The following is a 23,887-nucleotide window of genomic DNA, read 5'->3' as shown; positions in this document are numbered from 1 at the left end:
GACCTGTCTAGAAATATTTTAGCGACCGACGCATCAGTTTTTAGACCCTTTGTCTGCTTCATTCGCGCAATCGCTGGAAGAGATCTCCAAGAATCACCTCAGTTTGTCTTCGCTCCTTTTCCCCTTGTCTTCGTCTTTCAGCGACCTCAAAAACCGACTTTCTTTGGCGGCGAACTGGACGTGGATTCTCGTCCGTCATCGCGACAAACTTTGCGCGAAATGCGAGGAAGCGACAGTCTGAAAAAGCCTCTAAGAAGCTCACCGCGAGTCAGTTACACTAGAAACGTAGGGAGATTGATTGACAACCAAACAACCAACAGAAAAAGAGGGAGCCTCGTTTTCTATTGGCTGATGTTTATCTGGCCTCAACACGTCCACAGTTGATAGATTTTCATTCTTTTTTTTTTTTTTTTTGGTCATAATTCTAAAGCTGCTGCGTCTCTGTAATTGTATTTTAAACTTTCATTGACAATTTGAAACAACAAAAAAAATCCTCCATACAACCTTTAACATACTCTGTTCCACCTCGTGATGTCATGTAGATTGACAATTCCAGGGCTGAAATTATCCAAATGATTCTAGTGAAGTATGTATGGAATTTAAAAAAACAAACAAAACAATGGAGCACAAGGTGGTTCTGTTTGAGAGAAGAACTGAAGCTGTTGACTTGAAAACTACCACGTCATGACATCACAAGGTGGAACAGAACATTTTGAGCTTTTGGAGATGTAGATATCCATATAATAATACAATGTGTGAATGAAACAAAACACAATTCCACATATTAGAACAGAAAATTACCCTTACAGGAAAATGTAAAAATGGGTAAGATACAAACCCGAGGCTCTCTGACTGAATATATTAAAAGTCCAAAACAAGAAAAGGTTAACCAACCATGAGGAATATATAAGTTGATGGTTGGCCAACCTTTTCTTGTTTTGGGGTTTGTTCGCTGTTTTTTTCCTTTTGTCATGTGAGGTTGTCATGTGATTAATTGATTGTAGTTATTGACACCCGGTGTGTCTTGTTTTTGCTACTTTGCCCTGATGAAGACCATCTTGCTGGTCGAAATACGTTGGCGTCCCTTCATGTAATAAAGGACTTTTAATATATTCAGTCGGAGTGCCTCAGGTTTGTACCTTACCCATTCTTACATTTTCCAGTAAGGGTAATTTTCTGTTCAAAGACCACTGTTTTAACCCCCATAGAGCACCTGTACTGCTATTTTTTACTCTTTTAAGACCCAGTGAAGCGCTCTACCTCTCTTGCTTCATCCAACAATTCCAGGTATGTTTTTGATTATGTAACAGCATTCTAAGGTGACTTGGGTGCATTATGTAACTTTTCTAGTGGAGGGTTTGTCAAATGCTTTTCTCCATGGAGATGCTATTGCTTTGTCAGGAATGTTTCACATTTGCCATGTTTACACATGAGCTTTAATTCCGCTTAAAAATAATTCAATTCAGAATAAAAATGTATTCCACTTTAAAAAAAAGACCATGTAAACACTTAATTCCTAATGAATATTTAGGTTTGGTTTATTCAGATTTTAGAGCTGAATTAATTTATTCCTTGATCATGTTAACATTTATTCTTCTTAAAAATATTTCCAGTTGTTCAGCTCATGCTCGTTGGGTCGCCCTTCTGACACAATGACACACTGCAAGATGGTGACCCAGCGCGAGCTTTGGTCTCAAGCCGAAACAGTTTTTTTTAATAAGTACACTTTCATTACTGGTCTTTGGATTTGTGAACGGGATGCAGGAGTGGGCTGAGGTAGAGCAGCCATTGACTCAGTTTGTCTTCTTCCTCCCTTCTCCGACACTCTTCCCTTCTCCTCCTCAGCTGACAGACGTAAAGCGTGATGAGAGAATTCTCCAGCTGCTGCTTCATTATCATCGGAACCACTCAGAAAAAAGTTTGGATCATGTTTGTGTCTGTGGTGTAACGATAAACTGAGGTGACAAAAAGCCGGTAGCAGCTGAAGTGTGTGTTTTCTTCCGATCGACGTAAATACATTCGTATCCGTGTCCAATCAGAACCCTTCCCGCCCGCAAACGTTAAGCGTAATTAAATAAAGGCGATTTAACGTGTTTTCCATGCAAACCTCAATTTGGAATTATTATTTCCATGTAAACTCGAAGGAGAATATTTTAATTCTGAACTATTTAATTCAGAATAATTGATTCAGACTAAAAAAAAAAACATAATGTAAATGTGGCCAGTGTGATATTAAACCTTTCTATCTTCATGGAGACCAAACCAGACCAAGTTACAGGTCAGATCTGTGGAGAGGCGACCCCACTCACAGTGAGAATGCCTGTTTTTCTCTGTATTTCTGAACTGTAAAACCACATAAAATTTAATAAATGTAAGGTAGAGCTGTTTAATGTCATACTGTGGAACATTCCAGGTAGAACAATGACATATCTAGGGCTGGGTATCATTATGAAGTTGCCGATACGATACATACCATGATACATAGGCCATGATACGATACATATCTCGATACAATGAGCTTTCGGTTCAATATGATATATTTCAAATCGATTCAATACAGTTCAATAAAAATAAAGACTAAATCATGTCTGTGATACTAAAAGTCTTTGTTAAACCACTTTTTGTGCAAAGTTCATATGAAACACAAACATTTTATTCATCAAAACAGTGAAAATGTCAAATGTGTCGCATAAAAAAATAACAAAATAATTTTGTAAAATATACAAAAAAATACTTTTGGTGATATATCGATACAGCAGCCCACGATATCGATACTGTATCATCACATTAAGCGATACGATATGTCAATATCCGAATATTTTTGCACACCCCTAGACATATCCATAGAGACAAGAAGGCGACGGACCCCCAAACTGTAGCTAACCTGGTTTTCTTCGCAAATAAAGGACTTGATGTTCCGTACTGATGGTCATGTGTGTCAATATTTATTCTCATTAATCTTTGACTCCATCAACACAGTGGACACCGTGAAAACTAAAATAAAGACAGACACAGAAAATGTCTCAGCCTTACATAAAATACCTTTAGTTAAATACAGAAATCAAAACAATATATATTTACCGTGTTCACCTATACATCGCCAGCGGTAGTTAAATGACGTTTCTTTTAAGTTTGACGTCTTTTCTTTACACCTCTCTTTCACAGCTACTATTTCTCACTCTGCTAACTCCCGGGACAAGGTAAAAGGCCACATGACTCAAAGGTAAGTATTTTTTACAAATAAAACATAATGACAGTAGTGTTCTGACACTGATATTTGAACAAATGAAATAATAATTCTCTGACTTTTACCATGAAAACAAATATACTGACATTATCATCATTTACACAACCAAAACGTTATATAGTGCAGCTTTAAAAGACATAAGAGTCAATTTCACGTAAAATAGGACTACTTTAGAGGGTATCTGACGGTTTTGGTAATAAACTACTTTTCGTGTTATTTTTACGTGAGCCCATTATGAGGAGAAACCTGGAGTGTGAGTTTACTATGTGGCACTGGCTGACACGTATTTGCCAGTTAGCAGCTCCATGGCCTGTGGAGGTAATAAGACCTTTGATCTATTTTTAGAGCGAGCAGGAACACAGATGGAGGCAGCCTCAAAGAGCTCTGTGCTGCTTCAGGACAATCATCAACTTCAAGTCATACTTCTGTGTCACAGGTGATGGCGTGATCCAGAATGTTCCTTTTAAGTTTCCTTTGCTCAAAAATGAAAAATGGGTCAGCTTTACTATCCACAGTCCAACTGCTTAAAGGTTCTATATTACGCTAAATGGATTCTTGTGAGCTTTACAATGTTGTTACCTCATCAAAAACACACTTGGAGTTGTGTTTTGTTTCATTCACATGTTTGAGTAATCCAGCATTTTAGGCTGTCATCATCACCAAAGCTCAAAATGCTCTGTTCCACCTCCTGATGTCATGAAGCTGTACTTTTCAAGAGCTATATTTTACCTTTGGTTCAGTAGAGATGGACAGTTCCTGGGCTAAAACTATCCAAATGATTCTACTGAAAGTGTATGGAGTTCAAAAACACATTGGAGCACTTCCTGTATTATCACATCACAAGGTGGAACAAGAGTAGTCATGGGCGGAGTTTAATATTTAATATTTTAAATGTCAAAAAAACCTAGTGCCTCCGCTCAGTTGCATTTCTCTCCACTAGACGGTTTGCAAAAACCCCCGGAAGTGCGAGTTCGGGCATCAGCCAATCAGCGAAGAGCCATACATTCAGTGTTGGCAATGATTCCCGAGATCAAGGATTTAAAGCCGAAACAAAGAAAATGTTTGGTGAATTTCATCAAGGGGAAAGACGTTATTGCTCTTCTTCTTACGGGATTTGGGAAAAGCTTAATATATCAATTAGCCCTGTTAGCAGCACATTACATACGTCATGACCGAAAAGCAGTGATTGGCTAAATACAAAAAGTACCCGCCTACTGTCAAACAAATGAATCCTAATGCTGCGAGGTCAGGCGGTTTCTACAAAGTGAAACCGACTGATGAATCAGGCTAGTCTGAACCAGGACTGAACCAGGACTAAACCAGGACTAGACCAGGTCTAAATTAGGTCTAAACCAGGAATAAACCATGACTCAACCAGGACTAATCTTGGACTTGAGAGAGAGGGAGAACCCCGAGCCCATGGAGAAGGGTGTCCGCAAAGCTTGATCGGGTGACGGCTGCGTTTAACCCCATGGGGTGCAGAGTTCTGCACCGGTCTTTTCTCCTGTAGTCACCTGGTAATCTACGTGGGCGCACCTCTGGGACACTCCTGGTTCAGTTCTGGTAATAGCATTATAACTATTCTGTGTAATATCACAGAATAGTTATAATGCACAGCAATGTGGACAGTAAAGCCATAATTTCATCGTACAGGGTAAGACGTTTCCTGACTGTGCACATGGCAATGCTGACTTTAAATCTTGAATTTAGTGCATACATTAAAATATTTGTCTGCCTAGCGCAAAATTCAAACTCTGCCTATGAGAGTAGTAGTTTCATTTTGTGAGATTAACACACAAATCCTGTATATTTAGGGTGAGATCAACATATGAATGAAAACAACATTATTACACAGATTGGGAAATGGCGTAATATGGGCCCTTGAAGTTGTGACAAACATTACAGTCCTTGAATACGATCTTCTCCTTTCAGCTTTTCAGTTCAATACCTCCAAGTCATTACACAGTCCCACACCAAAGCATCTCTGACTGAGTAAGAAGCACTGGACAATCTCTTCCAATGAGCAATAAAAGTGTCTCTAAATGACTCAGAGCCCATAGAAAGCGCCGTTAATATTTTTCATTTCCTTGATGCTCCTCCAGCCTGTCATTGTGTTCTGTTGACGGCGAAGCAATTTTGAAAATGACATAAATCGGACGGAGATAAAACAGCTCATTTTGCAGTTGCTCTGAACAGTACGTGTGGATCATCAGGCAAATGCTTTTACAATCAAAGTCTCCAGTCTCCTCGGCCAAATAAAAACAGCTTTGTTGTATTATAGTATTGTGTGCAGAACATCAAGTGCGAAGGGAGGTCAAAATACTGTTAAGAGTTGTGTCTGAGATTCAGGGCCTGTTTACACAAGAACCCTTGCGGGCAAAAACGACAAACTATTTTATCAGAATTGCCTTTTGTTTAGATGGTGATGGCGTTTTTGGGGCTTAAAAACGCAAAAATCTGAAACCACCCTCCAGAGGAAGAATACTCTCTGCTGTAGCGTTTCCGTCTACACTGCCCAAGACGCAAAATTCTCGTCAGATCTGCTCACGTCGCGTGCGCATTTACGTCACATACATCACCACCTCCCAAAAATGCTCGTCTAAACGCAGAATAAAAAGTGAAGCCGCGACGCCACGTTTGCGTCTTCTGTTCAGACCGTCATCATATAAACGTAGTCACAGTATCGGACCTTTTTCACCATAGTAGGACGTCCCACAAAGTAAGGTTGCGAACTTCCGGTTAATGGTTTTCTACGGCAAACTGTCTGTGTAAATGTCGATAGTTACTTTGCAGTGACGTCACACAGAGGGATGTTCTACGTGTGTTTCTATTGGTGTAATGTTCAGCGACTGCCATGGTGAAACAACAAACGCATCAACAACAATTTGGATCATTTCAGACCTGGAATTTCTAATCTCTACTGCACAAAAGATAAAATGTAGCTGTGAAGTTGAAAACTACCACTTCATGACATCACAAGGTGGAACAGAGCAATTTGATTTTTGGAGATGGAAACAGACTAATAATAAAGTTAGTTACTCAATAATGTGTGAATAAAGCAAAACACTAGCGTTGTAGTCAAGAGCGCACTAAACAAGACCAAGACCTGTATGAGACCACAGGGCCCTGACACCAGGCAAGACCAAGACCTCTGAGGGTCGAGACCAAGACAAGACCAAGACCATGGCTCATCGAGACCAAATCGAGACCATCTTTGTCATTTTCTACATCTATTTGTATTTTAGAGTTATTTTGGCACACATATATCAATGTTTTTATAAATCTATCTCCATTTTATCCCTGGTCAGGTGTCAGACCTCGAGACCGAGACAAGACCGAGTCCAAGCGCCTTCAAGACCGAGTCAAGACCGAGTCCAAGCGCCTTCAAGACAGAGACAAGACAGAGTCCAAGCGCCTTCAAGACCGAGTCAAGACCGAGTCCAAGCGCCTTCAAGACAGAGACAAGACAGAGTCCAAGCGCCTTCAAGACCGAGTCAAGACCGAGTCCAAGCGCCTTCAAGACAGAGACAAGACCGAGTCCAAGTGCCTTCAAGACCAAAACAAGACAAAGTCCAAACGCCTTCAAGACCGAGACAAGACCGAGTCCAAGTGCCTTCAAGACCAAAACAAGACAAAGTCCAAGCGCCTTCAAGACCGAGACAAGACAGAGTCCAAGTGCCTTCAAGACCGGGACAAGACCGAGTCCAAGTGCCTTCAAGACCGGGACAAGACCGAGTCCAAGTGCCTTCAAGACCAAAACAAGACAAAGTCCAAACGCCTTCAAGACCGAGACAAGACCGAGTCCAAGTGCCTTCAAGACCAAAACAAGACAAAGTCCAAGCGCCTTCAAGACCGAGACAAGACCGAGTCCAAGTGCCTTCAAGACCAAAACAAGACAAAGTCCAAACGCCTTCAAGACCGAGACAAGACCGAGTTCAAACGCCTTCAAGACCGAGACAAGACCGAGTCCAAGTGCCTTCAAGACTGAGACAAGACCGAGTTCAAACGCCTTAAAGACCGAGACAAGACCGAGTCCAAGCGCCTTCAAGACTAAGACAAGACAAAGTCCAAACGTCTTCAAGACCAAGACAAGACCGAGTCCAAACGTGGGCAAGTCCGAGACAAGACCAAGACCGCAAAAAAACTTGAAGCCGGTCTCGAGTACGACGACACTACAAAACATAACTCCAGGTATGTTTTTGGTGTCAAATACGGACAAAAATAGTTTGTAAAGATAGTCTGAAAACTAAAAAAGTAATACATGGATTTAAACTGGACATTTTCAGGAGCCTGTGAACAATGCGAGCATTTATGGTCCTGTTTAGGTGTTTGAATTTTCAACAAAAAAGTGAGAGTGACTTCCTGAAAAACTGTTGACTAATGTTAACTATCTTATGACAGTGATTTTACGAGAGAGACTTGTTTAACTCTTTCCCCCCTGGACGCCTACTAGGAACAACCCATACATATGTTACTAGGGCTACACCCATAGAGCATAACTGCATAAAAGAAAACAAACTTCCACGAGTGATAATAAATGATTTTTACACTCATGAACTTAATTGTAACACAGACATATTTGTATCTCTGGAAACCTTAGACTCTGAACTCTTCATTTATGGATGTTTAAATGTGATTCAACTCATTTATAGATGCATAACAGCTCACTGAAAATGAGTTTACCTGGTCAGGTGCAAGCTCGAAAACAAAAAAACTACATTCAGCATCTGATATCTGCATGTTCTGAGTACTATATTCATAAAAAAATAAAAAATATACTTTGTCAAAGTATTTAAACAGATTTCATATCACCAGATACAGTATAGCCAAGTGTGCACCTGTTTTTACCTGTTGTTCACCTGTGTGCACCCAATACATTTTTTTCCATTTAACTTATTCAACTCATTTAGCTTATTCAACTTATTTTATTTATTCAACTCATTTAGCTTATTATAATATAATAATATAATAATAAAACTCTTCCCCGTCAGTGTGTGTCCAGTATTTGTCATCTTGGCTATTTTCTCGTGCGCAGAGCTCCGCATAAGCGTTTTTTCTGTAGCGATTCTGTTATACATCACATCTTGGAAAAAAAGACTGAAATATTTTAAAGGACTGGCCTGGGCAACATCCAGATTTCAGGGCAATTTTGGTTCATAATCGAGTATAAAGCTCAGATAGTTTGTTTGGATATCGCAGGACTCCACACAGACGCATCAGCGCATTCTCACCTTCTCCCCGAAAGTCCGTCGCTATCGCTGTTTTCCACTTTATAATCAACTTCAACATCACTTTGAAATCTATAAAAGTCACTTTCTCTAAACTTATCCATAAAATACGTCCGCTCCTCATTATTTCTAAAACTGTGCGCCGCAGCGCCGCGATCTTTCCATTACACGTGTTTCGTGTTGTGTTTTTTCCGGAAGCTACCATTGTCACTATTTCGATTAACTTCGGAAAAAATCGGCGAAAACATATCCTTGAATCCTATTGGTCAGTCTAGTGTCGGTTGTAGTGGCCCCCACCTATCACAGTATCTGTTTAAATGTGAAAACCTGAGCCATTTCTCGTCTTTAGTGATACGGCGGAGGTGTCAAAAGTCGTCATTAAGGGTTCGGGGGGGTCGTCAAATGTCGTCTTCATGGGGGAAAGAGTTAAGAGCACAAATCATCTCTCCTGTTGTTGTAGTTCCAGCTAAGTCAACTCTTTCTGGTCAGATTGTGTTCAGACAAAGCTTAAATTAAAGATTTACTTCAGAGCTTCAGATAGAGTAATACCTTCAGTCTAGTTACAGTGAGAAGTGATAATATATTTAGATTACAGTTTCATAGGACTAAAAATGTAGTTCCTCAACATTGCTTTACTTTGGCATTGCCCAAACTGTTTTTCCTACTGAGTTTTGTAATTTTGTAAAGGCCCATATTAGGCTGTTTTCTGATCTGTGTTGTAATGTTATTTCCTCATTAAACTTACTCAGAGTTGTGTTTTGTTTCATTTGCACGTTTAACACACAAACCCTGTATATTTAGAGTGTGTTCTTCTCTCAAACTTGTCTAAAACGCAGAGTAGTTAATGAAAAGTGAAATCACAACACCTTTACTTTGTTTAAGGTCCTACATTACACAAAATGTGCTCTTGTGTGAATCAAACAAAACAACTGCAGGTCTGTTTATGATGAGGAAACAACTTTTTAACATAAATCAGAACATAGTGTAATATGAGTCCTTTTATGAATGTGTGAAATGAATGAATGTGAAAACTGACAGGAAATATGTGTGTAAATTGTCGTTAGGATGCAAAGTCCCATGTGGATGACAGAAGTATTCCGTTTAGAACTCATACTACTATTCCTTCATGTATTTTTTTTTTTACCGTTTTACTCAAACTGTCACGTAACTGATGTAAAAAAAATAATAATAATACCAGAGACACCATTTCATGAAACCAAGTAATAATTAGAAAAACATGAAAACCCGTCACACACAGTTCAAGCAGGGAAGAGAAAGAGCTCCATAAATATTCAAACCGCGGGGTAGTGTCATTTCATAAAACATTATATTTATTGATAATTTGCACAAAAATAATAGAGGAAACATCAGTTTGGGATGGAAGGGAGCGAGCACAGACATGAGAAGTGAAGAATGGTGCTGGAAAAAGCCCAAGTGTTGCCTGGGTGGTGCTAACAGCAAGGGCCATAATAAAATGCATTTGTGATATACTTGAACATGTGTTATATTATTCCCCAACAACAAAATTATTCTAATTGGGATACTGCACAAAAAGTAAAAGGTACTGTGAACTTAAAAACTCCCACTTCATGGCATCACAAGGTGGAACAGAGCATGAGCTTTGGAGATGTAAACAGACTAATGATTGTTACTGAGAATATACTGTCATATACTATTGCCCATTTACTATATGATAATGTGTGATACTTATTTTTTATTGCTCATCAAAGCTGCTTCAGTTTTACTGTGTAACTCAACCTTGTTTTATGTTTCCTAGTTGTGGACTGGAGGCTGACCCTGTGTTCAATTATCTTCCCACTTGGACCTTGGATTTGACGTCACATCTGAAATTGAACCGTATTATTATGTTGTTGTGTCGGACTCGGAGAGTAGAGTGTAGCCTCACCACAACAGTGACTACCAAACCCACAGGTATTGATATGAGTGACTGAAATTGTCATTTAAACCACCAAAGTGTCCAGACACACAATGAAAACACTTCATATCTACATGTCACAGTGGGTGGAACCATCTTGGATTCTGACTTGGAATCCTTGCTCCGTCTACTTTTTCCGCCACCGAGGTCTGAGTCACGTGTGTCGCTCGGCAACTTCCTCGGAAAACCGATTCGGAAGGATAATCGAACACAGGGTAAGTTCTTTTCTTTTCCACTCTTTTGTGATGTCATATGGTAATACAGGAAGTGCTTCACTGTGTCACTTCACAAAAATCATCTGGATAATATCAGACTTGGAATTGCTACTGAACAAAAGGTAAAAGGTAGATTTTAACAAGAAAACTACTGGTTCATGACATGACATGACAAGGTGGAACAGAGCATTTTGAGCTCTGAAGATGTAGACAGACAAATAATAAAGGATTACTCAAACATGTGTGAATGAAACAAACAAAACACAACTCCAGGTCTGTTTTTAAGGAGATAACATTCTGACATGACTTAAAGCTCACAAGAATTCATTTTACGTAGTATAGGTCCTTTAATTTTCCATTATATCTGGGGTGGGTCATGGGGTGTCACTGGTCTTCCTCCAGCTCAGAAGTCTGATTTTGGAATGTTAAAAAAGTCCTTTTTAAATAACATTACTGTCTCGGGCTTCTATAAGCCAACAGTTTTTCAATCAGTCACTCGCCATTTTTGCTTAAAATCAAACAAATTATGTAAATGTGTGTACATTTGTCTGCAGAGTTCAAAATAAATTATCAAATGCAATGAAAATTTCAAGTCGAATGCAGTCCAGCCTGAATATGCTTCAATTGTAGGGAGCATTATACCTCTGATGATGTAGGCCAAGATAACAGGAACTGATTAGGATGACAATATCTTCAATCATAAGCATTTTACTCACCTAACTCAAGAGCTCAGAATGTCACGAGCACACTTTTGTACCATTTGTATTGTACTGAAGGTTGGTTCAGTCATACTATAGAGAACATACGACATAATGAGACATGTAATGGCTTCATACAATGCGGCTCAAATTGCACAAAGTGTGAAGGTTATATTGTTCATGAAAAGTATGGATAGCCTTTTATGATCGTGTACACTCAAGGACGCGCTGACGCAGTAAGCTGAATTTAAATGTCAGTGTGTTCTCAGAAACTTGAACAAAATGCGATATATTTGAAAAAAGCCATGCTATGGAAAAGTAGATTTTATGAGCTTCTAACAATGTCTTAATGGATTTCCTCATTATACGTCTACTCTGAGATGATGTATGAGTAATGTGTGAGCAATCCATGACTATTGTCCTGGAATCGATAGTTCACTCTTCATGCTTCACTTTACTTACTATTCTTATGACTCCAGTTCATACTAGGGTTGTCAAAATGATCAAAAATCAGATACTAATCGATACTTAAACTAGTATTGAACCTAGACATTCATTTGAGCAGGTATCAATACTAGAAAAGCCACATTCACAGGACAGAAAATGAACCTTTCCTGAATAGTTTTAGAATGATCTTGAGTTGTATCAGAACAAGTATAAGAGCACAACTAAATATACCTGGACGACTGAAGGGTTACACACATTTAAGACTCTATAATTTAATGTTGAAAATGATATTCTACTGTCAAAATAGAGAGTATGTTTTTATTATTACGGTGGTATCTAAATCTATCAAAGACTATTCCTTAGTATCCAAAACAAGTTTGAAATTTTAGTATAGTGACAACACTGGTTCATACATAAAGGTTGACAAAAGATTTTGGATACAGTCCCACAATGTGTACAATCCCTCAGTCGTCCAGGTAGAATCCATGGCAAAAGAAGAAATTCAATTTATCAACTGGACAAAAGTTTATTTTGGTTGATTGGTTTTGGTTTATTTTCGTTTTCGCAGCTCATCCAGGCTACTTCTTCATGTTCGGTCAGAGGCTGGTGGACACTGCCTTACGTCTGTCTGCAGGGAGGAGCTAAATACACTGCTCTAGGAGTGTTATTTTCACAGTGTTCGACCAAAATAAACTTTTGTCCAGCTGACAAATTGAATTTCTTCTTTTGCCAAAAGATCTATGTAGCAATTTTCCCCAAAAATAAAAGATAAATGAAAATCCATCTCATGCCTGGAATGTTTCATAGTAGAGCATTAACTCTTTCCCCCATGAAGACGACATTTGACGACCCCCCCCTGAACCCTTAATGACGACTTTTGTCACCTCCGCTGTATCACTAAAGACGAGATTTGACGACCTTTAGAAACGGCTCGGTTTTTCACATTTAAACAGAGACTGTGATAGGTCGGGGCCACTACAACCCACACTAGGCTGACCAATAGGATTCAAGGATATGTTTTCGCCGATTTTTTCCGAAGTTAATCGACGATGGTAGCTTCCGGAAAAAACACAACACGAAACACGTGCAATGGAAAGATCGCGGCGCTGCGGCGCACAGTTTTAGAAATAATGAGGAGCGGACGTATTTTATGGATAAGTTTAGAGAAAGTGACTTTTATAGATTTCAAAGTGATGATGAGGGTGATTATAAAGTGGAAAACAGCGATAGCGACGGACTTTCGGGTAGAAGGTGAGAATGCCGCTGATGCGTCTGTGTGGAGTCCTGCGATATCCGAACAAACTATCTGAGCTTTATACTCGATTATGAACCAAAATTGCCCTGAAATCTGGATGTTGCCCAGGCCAGTCCTTTAAAATATTTCAGTCTTTTTTTCCAAGATGCAATGTATAACAGAATCGCTACAGAAAAAACTCTTATGAGGAGCTCTGCGCACGAGAAACTAACCAACATGACAAATACTGGACACACACTGACGGGGAAGAGTTTTATTATTATATTATTATATTATAATAAGCTAAATTAGTTGAATAAGCTAAATGAGTTGAATAAATAAAATAAGTTGAATAAGCTAAATGAGTTGAATAAGTTAAATGGAAAAAAATGTATTGGGTGCACACAGGTGTACAACAGGTAAAAACAGGTGCACACTTGGCTCTACTGTATCTGGTGATATGAAATCTGTTTAAATACTTTGACAAAGTATATTTTTTATTTTTTTATGAATATCGTACTCAGAACATGCAGATATCAGATCCTGAATGTAGTTTTTTGTTTTCGAGCTTGCACCTGACCAGGTAAACTCTCATTTTCAGTGAGCTGTTATGCACCTATAAATTAGTTGAATCACATTTAAACATCCATAAATGAAGAGTTCAGAGTCTAAGGTTTCCAGAGATACAAATATGTCTGTGTTACAATTAAGTTCATGAGTGTAAAAATCATTTATAATCACTCGTGGAAGTTTGTTTTCTTTTATGCAATTATGCTCTATGGGTAGAACTAGTAACATATGTATGGGTTGTTCCTAGTACAAGTCCAGGGGGGAAAGAGTTAAACTCCTCTCTTACATTTATTCATTTTTAGGTGTTTTTATTGGTTGCCTCTCCACAGATCTGACCCGTAACTTGTCCTGGTGGCATGGTGTCATCTGATGTCTCCGTGGAGATTAATGCCATACTGCAGAACATTTTAGGCTAAATAACATTTCCATTGAGACGAGTAGCAGGCAGACCCTCCGCGTCATCAACATTCCCTGAGAGTGTGACGCTCAGTGAAGGCACCGCTCTGTGTTTGGATTTGTTAGACTTTTATCTGAACTTTAGTTTAACACAATCTGACCATAAGAAACAGTTTTACCTGGAACTACAACAGATGAGCTGATTTTGTACAGTAAAGTCCATCAAATAACATTACAATCACAAGCGAGCACTGGCCAGCAGTTGTTGTTTTGTTAAGTTAGTTATTCACCTTTAAAAAAAAAAAAAAATTACAAACCTAAATGGGCCCATCATTGATTACAGATTCCTAAAAATGTGTTGTTTAAACCAATTAATCCTAAAAAGACTTACTGTAGCCCTTAAAACGTTTTTGTCTGTCTGCTAATGTGTGCAGTGTGTCACCATGGCAACTGCTGAACATTGCGCCATAGACTTAAAAGGATTACACCCCCAGCATCCAATTCTGAAGCTGAAGACATGATTTGTATTTAAAAAAACAAACAAAACAAAGCCCATTCTCTTTTTTATTCTTCCCTGGAAAGGCTTATTCACTTCCCCTGTGTGTCGGTAGAGGAACAGACTAGTCCGTTCCACCTCTTCAGCTGTGTCACCGTACTCTTCTGGGAAATTGTTTTGTCAAAATGGAACCCGAAGTGCGCCGAGAGGTGAGTTAAGTCCCATTTTTCACTTTCAGTCATTTCATATAATGTGCTTCAAACCGGAGAGAAGTGGTAGAACATGGACACAGACCAATCTAGTGCGCAAAACAAAACGGCAACATGTTTAAATGGATGGAAGGGTTAAAGGTGCACTGTGTAGCATTTCTCGACCTGCTTGTCTCCATGGAAATGTAATTGCTTTGTCTAGAATGTTCCACAGTATAAATTAAACGTATCTAGCAGGTTGCAGCACTATGCTACACTCAGATCTGTGGAGATACGCCCCTACTCACCAGAGAATGATTGTATGTTTAATGCCAGACCACTGAACATTCCAGGCCAAGCAATAACATCTCCATGGAGACAAGCAGGTAAGCAGACCCTTCACCAGAAAAGCTGCGCAGTGCACCTTTAAACATACAAATTAGGAAACACACACAGAATTCAAAAAGCTGGCACAATAGGATCACATTCCATTAAAAAAGGTCATTTCAAGCTATTGATCTGTGTTTAAATGTTGTCATGGTTCATGTTTTGTTGCAGGACATTTGTCTTTTTCTGCTTCTAGTTTTGAGTTTCCATCCTGTCTGTTGATGGTTTCCCCCGCCCTAATGGGTTGCACCTATATCTGTGTGCTTACCCTGCGTTCGATTATCCTTCCAAATCGGTTTTCCGAGGAAGTTGCCTAGCGAAATACATGACACGTCCCTTTTCCTGGAACGGTGCAATGGAAAAAGTCGACCAAGCAAGGATTCCAAGTCAGAATCCAAAATATGTAAATATAAGCTGTTTTCATTGTGTTTGGACACTTTGGTGGTTTAAATGACAATTTCAGTCACTCATATTACTACAATACCTTACCACGTCCGTATCAATGCCTGTGGGTCTAGTAGTCGATGTTAAGGTGAGGCTGCACACTACTCTCCGAGTCCGACACGCGAAACAACATAATAATACGCTTCAAGCTCAGGCGTGACGTCAAACCCGAGGTCCAAGTGGGAGTCAGAAGAAAAGTGAACGCAGGGTTATACACCATTGTACTGCCAGTGTCAGTGTCTTGTCATGGCAGTTTAGTTTCAATTTTTGGATCTTTTAATTTTTGAATTTATGGGTTTTTGGGTCTTTTTGTTACTAAAGAACTTCAGCTGCAGTCCTGCATTTAGGGTCCTCCCTCGGTTTCTATGTGACAAATGTTTCCTCATCACAATCATTCCGGGAGTTGTGTTTTTTCATTCACACAAACAATGCATATTTAGGATAAGTTCTTTTCTCAAATGTTAACGCTCTGTTCCACCTCGTGATGTCATGTTGTAATACAGGAAGTCCTCCAGTGTGTCTTTAAACTTCATACACCTTCGTCAGAATTATTTGGATAATTTCACATCTGGAATTGTCTGTCTCTATTGAACTAAAGGTAAACGGTAGCTGTTAACAAGAAAAATATCACTACATGACGTCACAAGGTGGAATAGAGGATTGTGAGCTTTGGAGATGCAGACAAACTAATAATAAGGGGTTACTCAGACATGTGAAAGTTAAAAAACACAACTCCAAGTATATTTTTGTGAAGGTAACAACAGAAAAGACCATTTTGTGTAATATAGAACCTTTAAAATCTTTATAATGTAATCTGAAAACCAACAATTCAAACTCACTCTCTTGTGCAATTTTGACTGTATCCAATTGTGCTGGACTCCTTGCACTACATCGTCTAAAAAAAGACTTCTGAATAGGCCGAACACAAAGATAATGTAATCAAGTACACATCTGCTCATTCAGTCTTGTTTTCTTCTAGGGCTCTCCACTATTTGCGTATGGGGCTTTTTTTCTAAAGAACAACCCTTGATTATGGATTTACGTCATGCTGTGTGAGAATAGCTGTTCCTTTTTTTGTACCAAGTCTCGGTCACAAGTGTTATTTGTCATAGGGCTTGTATAATGTAAACTTTAATTAAATCTGCTCGGACAAAAGAGCGTTAGATGATTATTCAGTCATTGAGTATGTTAAACCCTACAGAGCCACTGGAGGAGTAGTGGAAAATATGGTACAATGTCTCTTAGGTCAAATGGATACAGTTTGTGCATTTTGTGATTAAAAAAAATGAGTCCAACATTTACATAACCCATCCATCCATCCATTTTCGTCCGCTTATCCGGGGCCGGGTCGCGGGGGGAGCAGCCTAAGCAGGGACTCCCAGACTTCCTTCACCCCAGACACGTCCTCCAGCTCCTCCGGGGGACCCCGAGGCGTTCCCAGGCCAGCCGAGAGACATAGTCCCTCCAGCGTGTCCTGGGTCTTCCCCGGGGCCTCCTCCCGGCGGGACATGCCCGGAACACCTCCCGAGGGAGGCGCCCAGGAGGCATCCGGAACAGATGCCCGAGCCACCTCAACTGGCTCCTCTCGACGTGGAGGAGCAGCGGCTCTACTCCGAGCTCCTCCCGTGTGACTGAGCTCCTCACCCTATCTCTAAGGGAGCGCCCAGCCACCCTGCGGAGGAAACTCATTTCGAGCGCTTGTATCCGCGATCTCGTCCTTTCGGTCACTACCCAGAGCTCATGACCATAGGTGAGAGTAGGAACGAAGACTGACCGGTAAATCGAGAGCTTCGCCTTTCGACTCAGCTCCCTCTTCACCACAACGGTCCGATACAGCGACCGCATCACTGCCGAAGCTGCACCGATCCGCCTGTCAATCTCACGTTCCGTCCTTCCCTCACTCGTGAACAAGACCCCGAGATACTTGAACTCCTCCACTTGAGGCAAAAGACTCCCCACCCACCCGGAGAGGGCAAGCCACCTTTTTCCGGTCGAGAACCATGGCCTCGGACTTGGAAGAGCTGATCTTCATCCCAGCCGCTTCACACTCGGCTGCAAACCGCCCCAGTGCACATTGCAGGTCCTGGTTCGATGAAGCCAACAGGACAACATCGTCCGCAAACAGCAGAGATGAAATCCTGTGGTCCCCAAACCGGACCCCCTCCGGCCCCTGACTGCGCCTAGAAATTCTGTCCATAAATACAATGAACAGAACCGGTGACAAAGGGCAGCCCTGGCGGAGTCCAACATGCACCGGGAACAGGTCTGACTTACTGCCGGCAATGCGAACACAGCTCCTGCTCCGGTCATACAGGGACCGGACAGCCCTTAGCAAAGGGCCCCGGACCCCATACTCCCAGAGCACCCCCCACAGGACACCACGAGGGACACGGTCGAATGCCTTCTCCAGATCCACAAAACACATGTGGACTGGTTGGGCAAACTCCCATGAACCCTCGAGCACCCTATGGAGAGTGTAGAGCTGGTCCAGTGTTCCACGGCCAGGACGAAAACCACACTGCTCCTCCTGAATCCGAGGTTCGACTATCGGCCGGATTCTCCTCTCCAGTACCCTGGCATAGACCTTACCGGGAAGGCTGAGAAGTGTGATCCCCCTATAGTTGGAACACACCCTCCGGTCCCCCTTCTTATACAGAGGGACCACCACCCCGGTTTGCCAGTCCAGAGGTACTGTCCCCGACCGCCACGCGATGTTGAAGAGGCGTGTCAGCCAAGACAGCCCCACAACATCCAGAGACTTCAGGTACTCAGGACGGATCTCATCCAACCCCGGAGCCTTGCCACCAAGGAGCTTGCCAACCACCTCAGTGACTTCGGCCAGGGTGATGGATGAGTCCGCCTCTGAGTCCCCAGCCTCGGCCTCCTCCTCGGAGGACGTGACGGTGGGATTGAGGAGATCCTCAAAGTATTCCTTCCACCGCCGGACAACGTCCCCAGTCGAGGTCAACAGCTCTCCCCCCGCACTGTAAACAGTGTTGGTGAAGAACTGCTTTCCCCTCCTGAGGCGCCGGACGGTTTGCCAGAATCTCTTTGAGGCCGTCCGATAGTCCTTCTCCATGGCCTCCCCGAACTCCTCCCAGCTCCGAGTTTTTGCCTCCGCGACCACACGGGCTGCAGCACGCTTGGCCCGCCGGTACCTGTCAGCTGCCTCAGGAGTCCCCCGAGCCAGCAAGGCCCGATAGGACTCCTTCTTCAGCTTGACAGCATCCCTTACTTCCGGTGTCCACCACCGGGTTCTGGGGTTGCCGCCGCGACAGGCACCACAGACCTTACGCCCACAGCTCCGAGCAGCTGCATTGACAATAGAGGCCGAGAATGAAGCCCACTCGGACTCCATATCTCCAGCCTCCCCCGGAATCCGGGAGAAGTCCTCCCGGAGGTGCGAGTTGAAGGTCCCTCTGACAGAGGGCTCCGCCAGACGTTCCCAACAGACCCTCACTACACGCTTGGGCCTGCCAGGTCTTTCCGGCTTCCTCCTCCGCCAGCGAACCCAACTCACGACCAGGTGGTGATCAGTTGACAGCTCAGCCCCACTCTTCACCCGAGTGTCCAAGACACGCGGCCGGAGATCAGATGACACGACGACAAAGTCGATCATCGACCTCCGGCCTAGGGTGTCCTGGTGCCACGTGCACTTATGGACACCCTTGTGCTCGAACATGGTGTTTGTTATGGACAAACTGTGACTAGCACAGAAGTCCAATAACAAAACACCACTCGGGTTCAGATCGGGGAGGCCGTTCCTCCCAATCACCCCTCTCCAAGTGTCACTGTCGTTGCCCACGTGGGCGTTGAAGTCCCCCAGGAGAACAACGGAGTCCCCGGTCGGTGCACTGTCTAGTACCCCTCCCAAGGACTCCAAGAAGGCCGGGTACTCAGCACTGCTGTTCGGCCCGTAGGCCGACACCACAGTGAGACACCTGTCCCCGACCCGAAGGCGCAGGGACGCGACCCTCTCGTTCCCCGGGGTGAACTCCAACACACAGCGGCTGAGCTGTGGGGCAATGAGCAGGCCCACACCAGCCCGCCGCCGCTCCCCGCGGCCAACGCCAGAGAAATGGAGAGTCCAGCCCCTCTCAAGGAGTTGGGTTCCAGAGCCCAAACTGTGCGTGGAGGTGAGGCCGACTATATCTAGTCGGTAACGCTCAACCTCCCGCACAAGCTCAGGCTCCTTCCCCCCAGCGAGGTGACATTCCATGTCCCCAGAGCTAGTCTCCATGTCCGGAGATCCGGTCGCCGAGGCCCCCGCCGTCGACTGCTGCCCAGATCTCTCTGCACCGGCCCCATATGGATCCTCCTGCGGGTGGTGGGCCCACGTGAGGACGGCCCCACGTCGCTCCTTCGGGCTGAGCCCGGCCGAGCCCCGTGGGGGGAGGCTCGGCCACCAGGCGCTCGCTGGCGAGCACCCACCCCAGGCCTGGCTCCAGGGTGAGGCCCCGGTGACGCCAATCCGGGCGACGTAACTGGCCTTGCTCGTACACTCATCATAGGGGCTTCTGAACCGTTCTTCGTCTGACCCGTCCCCCCGGACCTGTTTGCCTTGGGTGACCCTACCAGGGGCATGAAGCCCCCGACAACATAGCTCCCGGGATCATTCGGGCACTCAAACCCCTCCACCACGATAAGGTGACGGTTCAAGGACATAACCCCATGGTTGTTATTATTAGCGTTGTATAAAGTCCCCTACTAAAGCACATAGTTGACTTGGCGATAAGTTGGTTACCCATTAGAGCACATGTGTCAAGGCCAAGGCCCACGGGCCACATCCGGCCCTCCAAGCCATTTTCTGTGGCCCACAAGGGGTTAAAAGGTATAATTTATTATTATGTTGTGACTGTGTGCCTCTACTACATCTCCCACAATGCACCGCAGCTGTTTCCCGTGAAGTGACTGCATCTCGCCACTAGAGAGGCTAAGAAAAACATCATCAAATTTCCCCAAAAATATCCAAGAAAAGAAAAATTGATGCAGAAGGGACGGCTATTTCATGAATGTTACTGAAGGAGTCGTGAATGTTTTAACTTAAACCTTTAAATCAAATCAAATCCATTTTATTTCTACAGCACATTTCATAAACAAAACAGTTTCCCAAGTGCTGCACAAAACAGATAAAACATGTCCAATAGAAATATAAAGTAAAGCTCTTATTAACTCTACTAATCCTCATTAAGACAATAAAACTAGTCAAATCAAATAAGAGCAAGAATACCAGTAAATATTAAAAAGGTTAAAAAAAAACAAAAAACAAAAAACATACAAATAAACAAAATAAATATATATGAAATGAAAAATCAAATACAGATTTTTACAGTTTTGTAACATACTGATATTACAGCTACAGTTGCAGTTTGAACTTTACAACCGGCCCTTTGATGACACACATGATCCAGATGTGGCCCTTGGTGAAAATGAGTTTGACACCCCTGCATTAGAGGCTCAGGGACACATAACACATTACAAAGCATAACATATTGAGCATTGTTATATTATACTGAAGACCTTGCCTAGTTTTTTTTTTTTCTTTTTTTCCATTTTTTTTTAAATTAATGAACACGTGTATCTTATGTAAATATATCAGATTATTGTCACAGACCAGTTTGCATCTTTTGTCTCTAAAATCACATTTAACACAAAACCCAAAAACAATTTCACAAAGATTGATACCGCAAGCAATTTGAGATCTGTCACCAAGCAAGTGTAATCATTTCTTCATTTATAGAGGGAGGGAGCAAGCTCTCATTTACAAGAGGAAATAAACAACACTTAATGAGCCAAAACGTGTCCAAATTACACAATGGTTATGATTAGACTAATGAAATGAATGTCAGCACCTCTATTTTGTTTAGCAAATGTTGAAACTGTCAGGAAAATGTGTTCGAAAATTGTCTCTGTGTGGCACCTCCATCTGGACGGTGGAGTGAACTATCCATGTTACAATATTCATCAGTTTTATTTTAACAGGCAAGGCAGTCATTTGAACGTGTCCAACAGTAATTCATAAAACCTGAGCCTGCGGCGATGGGCGGTTGGGCTTTTTTGGACCAGCTCCCAGTGTTTCTAATGGGTTTAGTGCTCCTCACATGTGTCTGAGGGCCTGGCGTGCTCATTTAAAACTCATTAATGCTGGAGCAGGAGCTGAGAATACACCAAAGGTCTGCGCTGTGATCGGGCTCTGAAGAGTCAACCTTTCATTTCTCAGGCCATTCATAAAATGCACTTTCTCACCCCTAAGTCTTCTGACATTTTTGCTTTGTGACAGGAGTTTGGCTGTGGCACGTCTGTTGAAGTATGAAATGTCAAAGCCACAAGGAACTTTGTACTTGTTTCAGGCACAAGAAGTAGGATAATACAAGTGTGGCAACCGAGGGGTTCAACACTCCGGGAAATGTTAAGTTTTATGATGTGTTGCTGCAACAACGCCACCCCAAATCTAGTTCGGGGAAATGAAATCTAAACGTAAGGCACACAGGTAAGCATATCATTAAGGGAGAGAGAGCCAGGTTCCATCATTTGCACAAATCTTTATTTCTTTTCCATTTTAAAAGACAGATTTAAGTGATTTAAAAGTAGCTACATCCATTAAAAAAAAAAAAAAAAAAAAAAAAAAAAAAAAAAAAAAAAAAAAAAATCAGCAAACAGTAAAACACTACAGTGAGAAAACGAGTACACAATATTGAAAATGCAAAGCAAAACCCCAAAACCCAAAGCAAAACTGAAGCAAAACAAAACAGAGCAAAACAAAATAAAACAAAAAAAAACCCCAAATAAAACAAAAAAACAAAACAGCAGAGGTGGTGTCCTCACGCCGCTGCAGGCCCCCGCTGACACCTAGAAAATTAAATTTTGGAATTAAAATCTGAGCCTGCAGTGCAAGGATCTGGGCTAAACATACCGTGGTTGAAGGTGACAGTGCGTAATCCCCAGGCTGAATCAAAGGCGACTACACAGGATAACGCCGTCCAGAAGTGGTCCAGACAACGTGGACCGGCACACGCTACAAACACACAATTTAGAGCGGTTTGGCACAGGTAGCACGTGATGATAAGGGTTTGGTTACCTGCCGCCGCGGTTTAAGAGACACGGCGGCGCACCGCCAAGCGCAATGGGGAGGGACTCGCTCGGCTCACCCGTGGAGCTACAGAGAGACACCGGTAAAAGTATGGGCACGGATGAATGAGTGGAGGAGTATCGGGCGTGCATTACCTTATCAGGGAGACGAAAGCGCGCCCTAGGTGCTCCGTGATTCGGAGACGCGAGGGACAGATGTGGTGAGAGCACCGGCCAAGCAGCGGCCAAGCAGCGACACTAAAAGGAAACGTGATAGGAAATTTGATGTAACGGGCATGGAATTTACCAAGTGAACGTTACCTGAGCTGGAGGACAGAGCGGCCACAAGGAGAGGCCCGGAAGAGCGTGTGAGCCAAAAGGGGGAACGACTGAGAAGGGAGCGCTTAAATAGCCCACCAGCGCAGCGCCACGGAACGCCAGGTAAGAGCACCTGCAGCCTAGACCCTCAAAGCCGGTCTTGCCACACAAGATTAATCAGAAATTAATCCTGAAAATGAAAATAAGTAAATAAAATCTAAATACAATCCAGTGTAAGATAATGGAAAGGAGAGAGCATTAAAGCACGGTTCAAAGCTCAGAGTCGACCTATATCATGAAAGTTAGAGTGCAACTTTGAAGAGGATATTGTGTAATTGTATGACTTTAAATCTCTCTTAAACATAACTTGAAATGTCCCACTTGTCCCCACTTTATAAATGACACCTGTGAGGACACATTAAGACGCTGGAGCTCCCTCTGCTGTCAGTGAGAAAATAAACAAAGGAAATCCCTCGGCTCTATGTATAATCTGCTACAGCCGTGTGTGTTGTGAGCACAAACTGACTGAAGTCCGGTGAAGGTTTATGGGCTTCAAAACCACACAGGAGAAGTCTGGATTTTTACCTGTGATGCAACAATTCAGGCAAAATGCAGACAGAGCATTTTCCAGTGCTCAGACAACTTGAAGACAACTTTGGACTAATGGTTTAATGAAACAAACCTGAATTACGGAAGCTGAGAGGGGTCACAACAAACGCAAACGCCGCAACAAATACAAATGCCGCAACACAACAAAACCCACAACGGAAATGACTGCGGGACTCTATTTTAATGCAAACCACGCAACAAATACAAATGCCACAACACAAACGCAAATGCTGCAACACATTAAAAAGCCATAACACATCAAAAAGCCACAACGGAAGTGACCGCGGGACTCTTTTTTTCCGACGGACTGATCAAGCGGCAAGTGAAGAAGAAGAACTACAACGTGAAACGAATAATGATAAAACAATAAATTACTTTTACTTACGTTTCCAACTTCTCCGTTCCT

At 42.5% G+C, this 23,887-nt stretch overlaps 2 long non-coding RNA genes across 2 annotated transcripts; one reads left to right on the top strand and one right to left on the bottom strand.

Annotated features, from left to right (window-relative positions):
* The first annotated feature begins 1,047 nt into the window (after nucleotides 1-1,047).
* On the top strand, nucleotides 1,048-3,192 carry LOC129412267 (uncharacterized). The gene is made up of 3 exons (XR_008633641.1): nucleotides 1,048-1,131; nucleotides 1,242-1,287; nucleotides 3,166-3,192. It is a non-coding gene; the product is annotated as an uncharacterized LOC129412267 (long non-coding RNA).
* Nucleotides 3,193-22,268: 19,076 nt separating this feature from the next.
* LOC129412265 (uncharacterized) lies at nucleotides 22,269-23,023 on the bottom strand. The gene is made up of 4 exons (XR_008633639.1): nucleotides 22,711-23,023; nucleotides 22,565-22,642; nucleotides 22,400-22,501; nucleotides 22,269-22,335 (listed from the first exon to the last, which is right to left on the bottom strand). It is a non-coding gene; the product is annotated as an uncharacterized LOC129412265 (long non-coding RNA).
* Nucleotides 23,024-23,887: the final 864 nt, after the last annotated feature.

The sequence above is a fragment of the Boleophthalmus pectinirostris genome, unplaced genomic scaffold (genome assembly GCF_026225935.1).
Source record: "Boleophthalmus pectinirostris isolate CB_2022bp ecotype Guang Dong unplaced genomic scaffold, ASM2622593v1 HiC_scaffold_8, whole genome shotgun sequence".
NCBI lineage: Eukaryota > Metazoa > Chordata > Actinopteri > Gobiiformes > Gobiidae > Boleophthalmus > Boleophthalmus pectinirostris.
The sequence above is the reverse complement of the archived record's forward strand: the minus strand, read 5'-3'. Positions and strand labels throughout refer to the sequence as shown.